This window comes from Pelobates fuscus, chromosome 7 (assembly GCF_036172605.1).
Source record: "Pelobates fuscus isolate aPelFus1 chromosome 7, aPelFus1.pri, whole genome shotgun sequence".
Lineage (NCBI taxonomy): Eukaryota > Metazoa > Chordata > Amphibia > Anura > Pelobatidae > Pelobates > Pelobates fuscus.
Window position 1 is genome coordinate 123,263,053 of NC_086323.1, and position 11,229 is coordinate 123,274,281.

General features: G+C 41.4%; 1 protein-coding gene across 2 annotated transcripts in view; it reads left to right on the forward strand.

The window, feature by feature from the left end:
* The window catches only part of LOC134568168 (coagulation factor XIII B chain-like), a 62,219-nt gene extending 55,915 nt beyond the window's left edge, over window positions 1–6,304 (forward strand). Inside the window, exons 11-12 of one of the 2 annotated variants that reach the window (XM_063426524.1) lie at window positions 4,283–4,471; window positions 5,645–6,304. The gene's annotated coding sequence lies outside the window, so the exon portion shown is untranslated. The remainder of the gene's footprint in view (window positions 1–4,282; window positions 4,472–5,644) is intronic. The other variant, XM_063426523.1, reaches the window with a different exon arrangement.
* The last annotated feature ends 4,925 nt before the right edge of the window (window positions 6,305–11,229 follow it).

The window sequence follows — 11,229 nt, forward strand, 5'->3', positions numbered from 1 at the left end:
GGGCTCAGGAGTGCAGGCATGGCCATGAGGCTTTCTTCACCTACCTTGCCGGTTTCTTTCACTATACGGGCAGCAGAGCGGTCCGCGGCTGTCCACACCTGCTTATCATCCCCATCTCTAGCCCCACGCAGCAGGAGCCGCAGTCCTTCTTTCCGGCCCCACTGGTCCGCGGCTATGCAGACTGATGGTGCTCTGGTGCAGGCAGAATCTCCTTCCGCGGCAGCTGAGGGTTTCCTGGCAGCCTTGTCTTTATCGGCGGACCCGCAATGTGGGTCCCGCAGCCCAAGCGGGCAGAGTGGTGGACAGGCCTCCAGGCGGGTGAGTAGGCTTAAGGGTGTCTCCCGGGGGGCAGAGGTTTCCCCTCCTGAAGTGGAGATGGTGGCTTGGAGTAGCGTAAGTTGGCTGTCTCCTACCCCTTCCTTCCGATTGTTACGGCTTCACTGCTCCAATCGACTCCCACGCCCTCTGGTGAGTCCGGTTCTGCATTGGTAGTCGGTCGGGCGGGGTGTGTGGGTAGCCCAGTCGGTTCTGGGGCTTGGGGTTCACTGATGGGGTGTCTGAGGGGGCTTTTGAATAGCTGGGAACGTAGTTCAGCTGCCCTTTATTTGGAAGTGCAGGTTAGGGTGGGGTGGGACCATTCTCCAGTTACTTCTCTTGGTTCTTCGGGATCCAGCTTGCCCCGGACAAGACAGTGGGTCCTTCCACTTGTCTGAGCTTCTTGGGGATTGAGATTGATTCGGTTGCTGGGGAATGTCATTTGCTGGAGGTTAAGGATTTGTACCTGCGCGGATTGGTCTCTGCCGCTGGGTCCCTCAGGAAGATTCAGTTGCAACACCTGCTCTTCGGTAAGCTGCAATTTGTGTGCCGGACTATTCCTATTGGAAGGGTGTTTAATTGGCGCTTGGCAGCAGCAACCGCAGGGGTGGTACGCCCTCATTATTATGTGCATATTACTTGCCCATTGAGTGAGGATCTGGCTGTTTGGTCCGTCTTCTTGGATGGGTTTAATGATCGGTCGTATTGGCCTAAGGTATCCAATGCCGAGCTCCATCTTTTCACCGACGCTGCAGGTGCGGTGGGTTTCGGGACCATCTTTAGGGCCCACTGGTGTGCTGAATATTGGCCGGAATCTTGGCATTCGGCGGGGTTGACTAAGAACTTGGCTTTCCTGGAGCATTTCCCTATCATGGTGGCAGTGGAGATCTGGGGTGATCTCCTCAGGGATCTTAGGGAGGTCTTCCACTGTGATAATATGGGGTAGTGCTGGCCATCAACAATTTGTCAGCTTCCTCCCCTCCAGTGTTTCGGCTTCTGCTGCGCCTAGTGCTGCATGGTTTGCTTCTGAATATATATTGTAGGACTGTGCTTGTGCCCAGGGTTGCTAATGATACAGCGGATGCTCTTTATCATTTTCAGTGGCAGGAGTTCTGGGCGGCGGCGCCCGGGGCAGACGACGGGGGCTTTCCATGCCCAGCAGATCTTTGGTCCGTTTTGGTCAGTTTGTCCGGCCTGCTTGGTGAATTGGTCCGTTTGTCCGGCCTGTTTGGTGTTCCCGATATTATCCTGATACATGCTGGGGGAACGATCTTGGCACTATTCTGGTGTGGGATCTGGGGTAGATGATCCTCTGGGATTTGGCTGAGCTATGGCTCAGATTCCCGAGGGTGTCTAGTGTGGTCCGAGGTGCTATCTCGGAACTATTGGAGGGGGGCAAGAGACCTCAGGGCTCTTGAATGGAGCAGAAATAAACTTAATAAGCAAGTTTCGAGGTTTGTGAAGGGAATGGGGGAACTCACGATGCGTCACTGCATCTTTGAGCTTAATGCAGCGATTTATTGTATGAGTGATGGGGTCCACCTGACGGAGGTTGGACTGGATCTGTTTAATCTGGCATTGCAGGATGCATTGGAGGAGGCCATGGCTTTGGTGTTTGGGTGGCCCCGCTGATTTAGGGGGTAGACCAGAGGGTCTTGTCAGGGCTGGCCTTAGGGGTTTGCGAGCTGTGCGGCCGCACAGGGCGCCATGGAGCAGGGGGCGCCGTGTGGTGGCACAGTCGGCCGGGATTTAAATAAAAAATTACAATTAAATGTGCGGCAGGGGCGGAGCTTACCGTGCGGCGGGGGCGGAGCTTACGTGCGGCAGGGGCGGAGCTAAAAGCGCCGGAAAACTGCTGCAGGGGAAGCAGGAAGGAGTCCCTGCTTCCCCACCAAATAGTCACCAGGAGCTGCACTGCCTCCACAATGAACTCCACAGGTAACTGTGTGATTGTCAGGTGAGTGTGACTCTCTGCCTGTGTGTATTACTGTCTGTGTGTGTGTGTGTATGACTGTCTGCCTCTGTGTGTCTGTGTATGACTGTCTACCTGTGTGTGTATGACTGTCTGGCTGTGTGTGTGTGTGTGTGTGTGTATATGACTGTCTGCCACTGTGTGTCTGTGTGTATTACTGTTTGCCACTGTGTGTCTGTGTGTATTACTGTCTGCCTCTTTGTGTGTGTGTCTGTGTGTGTCTGTGTGTATGACTGTCTGCCTCTGTGTGTATGACTGTCTGCCTCTGTGTGTATGACTGTCTGCCTGTGTGTGTGTGTGTGTGTGTGTGTGTGTGTATATATATTACTGTCTGTCTCTGTGTGTGTGTGTGTCTTTGTGTATTACTGTCTGCCTCTGTGTGTGTGACTGTGTGTATGACTGTCTGTGTGTGTATGACTGTTTGCCTCTGTGTGTGTCTGTGTGTGTCTGTGTGTATGACTGTGTGTGTGTCTGTGTGTATTACTATCTGCCTCTGTGTGTGTGTGTCTGTGTGTATTACTATCTGCCTCTGTGTGTGTATCTGTGTGTATTACTGTCTGTGTCTGTGTATGACTGTGTGTCTGTGTGTATGACTGTCTGCCTGTGTGTGACTGTCTGCCTTTGTGTGTCTGTGTGTGTGTATAACTGTCTGCCTGTGTGTGTGTGTGTGTATGACTGTCTGCTTGTGTGTGTGGATGTCTTCCTGTGTGTGTCTATGGCCGTCTGACTCTGTGTGTGTGTGTGTGTGTGTGTGTCACATACAACCAATACACGCATATCACACACTGTTAATACACCCATTACAAATATCACACATAGCATACATATCACACACAGTCATCACAACTACTATCACATACACAGACAACACAAACATTACAGCATACATGGATGAGGGGGGGGCGCTTTGAAGATTTTTCGCACAGGGCGTCTAAATGCCTAAGGCCGGCCCTGGGTCTTGTGGTGGTAAGTGGATGGGTAGGGCTGCCCCTCCTCTAACCTCAGGTACAGTTATGGATAACGGACGTGCCCACTGAGCCAATAGTGGTTAGCATTACAAAATGGAAAGCCCAAGAAAAGGCCTTGTGCTGGTTGGAACGAGGGGGTAGGGGCAGCTGCCCTAAGTTATGTTTGGTTGGCAAGGTGGTACTCAGTGTCGTATCTATTTACTGAGTAGTTATGTATTTAGTGTTTTATAAAGTTGAAGTTTAAAGATTTATATATTTATATTTTAATAAAACTGTGGCCTATTTTAATCCAAAGCAAGTCGGTTGTGGTTCATTTGGGAAATAAGTGGTTGGGTTGTTTAAAAATGGTGAAGGTTTATGCCCATACACAGTTACCCTCTATGTACGCACATGTACAGAATTTATTGTAGTATTAGTACCTTACTGCTATGCATGCCTTGTTAATATTTTCATTTTTTTTAAAACAAATAACAGATTAGTGAAGGGGTTCTGCTGTTGTTGCTACTTTTTAGGCTATTGGTGTTACAGCTAGGGATATCAGAAAAAAATGGGTATTTAAAGAGGAACTGCCACTTTCTTGATATTTATATTGAATAAAACATTGACACTCACCTATAACGTGTTAAGTATTTTCATTACGTGCTCCATTATCTTTTCTTTTAAATTCATATCAATGATTTAGTAAATGAAATCACAAAGGCAATGCCAAGGCAAACATTGGAAATGAAGGTGAGAAATAGATGCACTGTTCCATTTCTCCTCTTCATACAATTCTTACTCTATGCTAAATGCCATGTGCAAAGGACAGATCTTTTAACAATGATTGGCAGGAACCTAAGATCGCAGAATAAAGACATGTAGATTCCTACATTTCATTTTAATTTTCACAAAGACATTTTGTATTAAATGTAGGGATAGGTAAACACAATATTACAAATTCTGGGAAGTGACAGTTGCCCTTTAATAATGTAAATTTCCAACTTGTGCATGTCAAGCTTTTTGAAAATTTATCATTTTTATATTGTAGCAACCTGTCGCCTAAACCAAGACATGCTTGATGTGAATAACGTGGAACTGGATCCTGTACATGAAAATGAAATTTATTACGAGGAGGGTGAAAATGTTAAGTTCAGATGCAAAGAGGGTTTTTTTAGTAAGGACATAACTGGAAGATGTTCAAACAGAGTTCTCAGCTATCCAATATGTGAGGAACTGCGTAAGTAACAACTGTATGTATGTATGTAAGTACAGCCTCAATGAAAAAACTAAAAATTGTAATCTTCAAACTGATCTTATAGCACCACATGTTTACTTTAGAAGCTATCTGACGTGTTCTGTCAGTTGTTCTATAATCAATAGACTTGGAGATTAATTTTAGATTGCAATGTGTGCTATTTTGATATAATTGTATATTATATATTTAATAAAATATTTCCTATGTTGGTTACTTTTTCCTCAGTTGATCTGTGAACCAAATGGTAGGAAAATGCTCCTATCAGTGCACTGCAAAATACATACATAATAGTATATAAGTGTATATATTTTTTAGCACACAAATTGGCCCAGTTTAACCTTTTTGGTTTGTTTTCCTGATTTAATACCCAAATTGACATTCAATCAAGATGAACTGACATTCAAACTAATTTTGGGTGTCCGGAAAAATGTTCTGTCTTTGAAAATGGTTGAGCAAAACTGAAAATTATCTCTGTGCACAAGTTTAGTTATCATGCACGTTAGGTTGCTTCAGACTGTAGCAAACAATTAACAGAATAGGAGATATTCTAACATAGTTATTTACCAAAGTCATATTTCCGAGTGAATACAAAGTAAATGTCAAATTTAAGACCAGAGTAGCTGAATTGAAAGCATTGCTAAATCAGTATTTTATTTTATTTATTTCGCAGTTTTGCTATTTTGACCTTAAGAATTCACTTTAAATTCTCACTTTTTGTTCAATAAGGGAAGTTTAAAAACGAGACAGATTTTTCAGGAAGTGTGTAGAAAGGTTGTGCGCGTCACAGTAAGGGGTGTGGCCCCAGTCTATCCACATAAGGTTAAGGATGAATAAAATAAGCATGTGGTCCATAGGACCCTCATAGACCTGAGTGAAAACCGAAAACACCGGGCTTCACCCTTATGCACTATGGGTGGGTTTATTAAAAATAAGATAAAAATGAGTAACACACACCCCTTGTGAACTGATTGGAGAATGAACTCCATGCTCATTTTATAATATCTAAATTTGTGTCAGCAGCAGCTTATCGAATAATTTCACCGTAGGTGTCAATGTCACAGTTCTTTCATATGATTCTTAGGATTATGCTTGTTATGATTATTATTATATTATTATAACCGTGTTTATTACCACTCTGCTTTCTTTTTTTTAAAGGATCAGAATGATGAGAAAACAACCAACAAGATAGCGATGTGATAAATATGTTTTAAAGCCTGTGTGGTATTCTCTTCTAAGAGAGCTTTAAACACCAACGGATGTATACATTTGTGAAATGGTAACTGTTTAAGTATGAATTCAATTTAGTTACAAAATACAGTAAGTGCAAGTATGTTGATTGTATGTCTTAGCTGTTTCCTTTAATTGTCAGGTTATTCTATAAAATATATATCTCATTAAAAGTCAAAATGATTATTGCAAGTCAAAAAATCTGCTTATTCTAAACAAAATTATGCAATTCCAAATAACTTGACTTCTAACACATCATAATTTAATGATACGGTGTTCAGTAATAACTAAAGCTTAATTTAAGATTCTGGTGCTTGCTTACAAGTCCCTACATAATGCTGCTCCAACCTACCTATCCTCCCTAATACACAAGTCTGACCCGTTAAGGCCCCTGTGTTCTGCTGAAGACCTACGTCTATCATCTATCCGTACTCCCACATCTGATGCTCGCCTCCAAGACTTCTCAAGGCTGCACCTTTTCTGTGGAACTCTCGTAACCTTCTCCGCTAGACCTTTACCCAGTCTCCACTCCTTTAAAAAATCTTTGAAAACACACTTCTTCAGGAAAGCATATCATTTAAACTGTTAGCGGGTTTTCATTCCTTTTCCCCCCTGACCCCCATGACTCCTCTCCTGCAGCTGTCAAAAATAACCTAATACTTTTCTAGCAACCTATTTCATTACCCCTACTTATACCTTTTGTGTCCCTATACCCCACTCCCTCTAGCATGTAAGCTCATTAAGCAGGGCCCTAAACCCCTCTGTTCCTGTGCGTCCATTTGTCTGGTTACAATTACGTATCTGTTGATCCACCCATTGTACAGCAGTACGGAATTTGCTGAAGCTATATAAATAATAATGATATTGATTTTAGTATAAAATTTATTTTTACATCTTCTCTTTCCATAACTATACAGTGACAGAAAAAAAAAAAATATTGTTTCTTTAGATCACTGAAAAATAATTTCTTTATTTACCACCTTTGAATAGGTTGGACTTTGTTAATTAAAGAAAGATTGTTGTCTTATAAAACCAATTATTAACATTGCTAGTATCTACCTTTTGAATTTGGTTTATTATGAATTTCTAGTTGTCACTTTTTAGGACACAATACTAATAAAGGTTGAATTTTAGATTTTACCACATCATTCATTGTACTTTTTTGTTTTAAAAAGGGCTAGAAACCTTCCGTCTAGTGTTTGACCAACAATGACATCTTTAGGAATCTTTGTGAGAATTATGTATAGATGACACACAAAAAACAAGCGTTAATAAGGTTAACAAGTGAGATGGTATAAGGAGAAAGCAAATTAACGGCCAATACCAGAATCTCTGGATACTCCAACTGAGATAGATAGTAGGTAAGAGGTGATGTCAGAAGAAAAATGCCAAATGAGCATTGTGAGAGGCAGGAAGAGAACAAGTAAAGGACTTTGTTGAAAAGCCCAAGGTTTTTGAAGAAAGACTGGGTGGTCAATAGTGTCAAGTAGCAGTAGAACTGAAAAGGAGAATTAAAAGTGTGTAATTACCTTTTGAATTTAGCAGTTATTAAATAATTAGTCAATGTAGTAAGGACCATTTTAGTGAAGAGAGGGGAAATCCTATTGAAAAGGGTCTTGGAATTGAGAAAGTGAGTTACATGGATGTATGCAAGCTGTTTTATAAACGTAGAAGTGAAAGATAGTAGGAATTTGGGATCTTACAGAGTCTGTGAAATGATCATGTAGACTTTAACAGAAATTACAAAGCAATCAAAATAAATCAATCAAAATAAAGTAAGGGCTGGTTTATAAATCCCAAGAATGAGCCAGTTTTGAAAAAATGTTGAAAAAGGTAGATATTTTGTCTCAATATCCTTCCATTTCCCATCAATCATGACTTCTGTAGACAATATAACTGATAATAACTGACTTTCATTTTTTCTGTGGTTAAAAATATGTTGTTTTTTTTGTTCACCAAATATATGAGCTTTGTTGTCATCCTTGAAAAGGAAAACTACATCATCTTGGAATACTGTCCCAGTTTCACAAATTGTGTTCAGTCTCCTAGAAAATATAAAATATTTAAAAATAAAATCAGTTCACAAAATTTCCACATAGTAATTTTCAGAATATGATACTTTAACCCCTTAAGGACACATGACATGTATGACATGTCATGATTCCCTTTTATTCCAGAAGTTTGGTCCTTAAGGGGTTAATCATTATTTTCAGACATATAAGACAAGCAGTCGCATTACTTTCACATTTGTATTATAATAAAAGTTTGGGCAAGGCATTTGATCTGGTTATCAAATTTACACAGAAAAGGCCATACCTATCTGGGAAGTATTTTTCTTCACAGGTATAGCCATGATTCATTCAACTGATGACATAGAACATTGATACAAATAAGAATGTATATAAAGAACAGGTAAGAACGGATGAAAAAGAGGCCAGGGTCTTGCGTTATCATTTCCCATAGGGCCATGCGAAGAAGGTTATGGCCACATAATCAACCTTGCCAGCAGTATGCTCTGAAGGACATTTGAGTCTTTCAGCACCTTAATCCACTGCACGTTTCTGCCTCAAGGTGTCATATTGGTTAAAATCCAAATGTTATCTCCAAATAGTGGAAGGAATAAAATCAGGAGAGAATGAGAGGGAGCTGGACTAGAGTTGAGGCATGCCAGTGACAAAATCAAGAATATATATCAAAGTGTTCTGAAAAGTGATGGTTAAATTCCATCATTATTTTGATTGTATTTATGTGTTAAAAGAACACCAAATGTAGAGTGGAAGAAACAGATGTGAAACAGAACACTTTTTTTGAAGGCAAAATGTGCGGAAATATCAATTAATCCATTGAGTGTCCAAAAAATTGGGGTATGTTAAAAAATGATGGTTAGCACACAAAAAAGGCAACAAATATATAGTACCAAACGGAAAGCAACCCAGCCAACATATAGATAGCATCAGTTGCCCCTGACCAGAGATGGATAGCTCATTTCTGTCACATGATTTTATAGAAAAGGTAAGTATCAAATGAAAATGAAACTTAAAGGAAAGATATAGTATCTTTTGAACAATATTCATATTGAATGCATATTGAAGCAAGTGCCATGATGAAATAACCTGCATACATTTTGCCATAAATTAGATGTAAATGTGCCAGCAATACTTAATACATAAATCTCCCCCAATGTCCCTATGCAGTCAGAAAGGGGCCTGTCAGCCCAGAGTGGATACATCTCCAGCAAGCCAGCTAACCAATCAAAATACACCAAACAAACAAGGTGCCATCTCCCCTATAATGTAGTCATAAGTTTCAATGACTTACCGCTTTCATAACAGAAAGGATAGATAATATCTTCTTTAATGCACAGTCCAGTTACATCAGAGATACTTTTATACCCTGGTTTGCAGAGAAACTCAATTTTCTCACCATTATTATAATATACTTTGTCATCATTAACTGGATCAAGCTCTAAATGATTTCTATCCAGGTATTCTTGATTTAAACGACAGGGTCCTGGAAAATAGATTAGATATATTTACCACATATTCTAGGGATTTGGCATAGAACTGCACATTTTATGTCAAATACCAGTACTAGGAAACAAACTAAAATAGAGAATTATTCCAGTCGGGCTATTTTGACCTAAATTTTTCAAAAAGTCTTTTTTTTCATAATCCATTGTTAGGGGAAGCATTGACCTCCAGCATTGTTTTGCATCATTCATATCATAAATGTGCACTTTTTACAAATAGGCTTGTCATGGTTTTTAGGCATGTTCCTCAAAAGTTGTGATGTGCAGGGTACATCCTGTCTGCTAGCCTATAATCACAGATTTTTCTACTGACCCCCTAAATGATGTAATCTTTGACCTGCTTTGGTGTATTCAAATATTGCAATGATGTATAGATTGTGGCTTCTATCCAGAGACAATGATGGCACAAGCAGACTTGTGTTGCTGAGAGATAAAGAAAAGAACCATGAGACTTTGAAGGGAAGCTGAAAGACACAGAGACACAAGAGGGACAGAGAGACATGGATAGGCAACTAGGAGACTCAGAAACAGAAAGCCACAGAGCTTTGACAAATATATTGGAGGCAGATATACAATGGGGATGTGAGTCTGGGATGAGCCAAACATGACAAATGTGTTTCATGAGACATACTTTGACTGCAACACCTTGGAAAGTGATTAGACGATATTAAGGGAAAGCAGATAGATATAGGTAGGGGCTCTCAGACATGAAGATGCACTCCTTCAAAAAATAATTTAAAAAAACCTTCTTCATAAAAGCGTATCAATAAAAGCGTATCAATAAAACTGTTAATAGCTCCCGACTGATTCCTCCCCTGCAACTGTCATAAGTCTAATACTATCCTCACCTTTTGTGTCACTATACCCCACTCCCTCTAGCATGTTGTCAGGGTACCTGAGGTCTCTACCTCCGAGAGAGGTAGAGACTTAGTCGTTCATCCATCCGGACGGCCTAATTTCCCTCTTCCTCGCGGTCCATCCGGTCATGCAAAGCCGGCCGCGAGGGAGTGACTCCCTTTTATAGCATGACGTCCAGAAGTCGACGTCAGGACGTCGATCCGGAACGACCTGTCACTCAATTGGTTCAGGACCAATCAGGACTCGTCGGAGGTGTGTCTACTTATCTGAACAGGGCATTTAACAGTGCTTCTTTCGTTAGCTCATTGCCCTGTCGTGTTTCTAGCTTGCTCTAGTCACTCAGTGCTCGTGTTTTCTTGTTATCCCTTTTGGTTTTGACCCGGCTTGTTTGCTCTACTCTGCTTATCTCTGTTTCCCTTGATTCGGCTTGTCTCTCGCTTACCTGTCTTCTGTTACCCTCGACCTCGGCTTGTCTTTGACCATTCTCTACTGTACTACTTACGTTAGTCCGGCCATTCTAAGGTCCGGTATACGTATCTGGCTACTGTTTGTACTCTGCGTGTTGGATCCCTGTCCCGATCCTGACATTACGACAGGGCCAATGGATCCTGCAAGTACAAACAGTCAGCCATGGATCGCAGAATGGATCAGATGGCGCTAGCGCTACAAGCGTTATTATCTCGTGCCAATAATCCACCAGAGGAGTTACATACTACTCCTATATCTCCTGTAGGTTCAAGCCTAGAGGTAGCCACTGTAGGTGCTTCTTCTCGCATTACCCCACCAGTACGTTATGGTGGTGCTCCTGAGAAGTGTCGTGGTTTTTTAAACCAAATTAGTATCCACTTTGAATTGCAACCTCGCTCCTATCCTACGGATAGGGCAAAGGTGGGATTTATTATCACCTTACTCATTGAGAAGGCTCTGAGATGGGCCAACCCACTATGGGAAAACGACAACCCGTTAGTATATAACTATAACGCATTTGTAGCTGCTTTTAGAAGAACTTTTGACCCTCCAGGTAGGAAGGTTAATGCAGCCAGATTACTGTTACGCCTGAGACAGGAGAACCGAACACTTGTGGATTATGCACTAGAGTTCAGGTCTCTGGCGTCAGAAGTCAAGT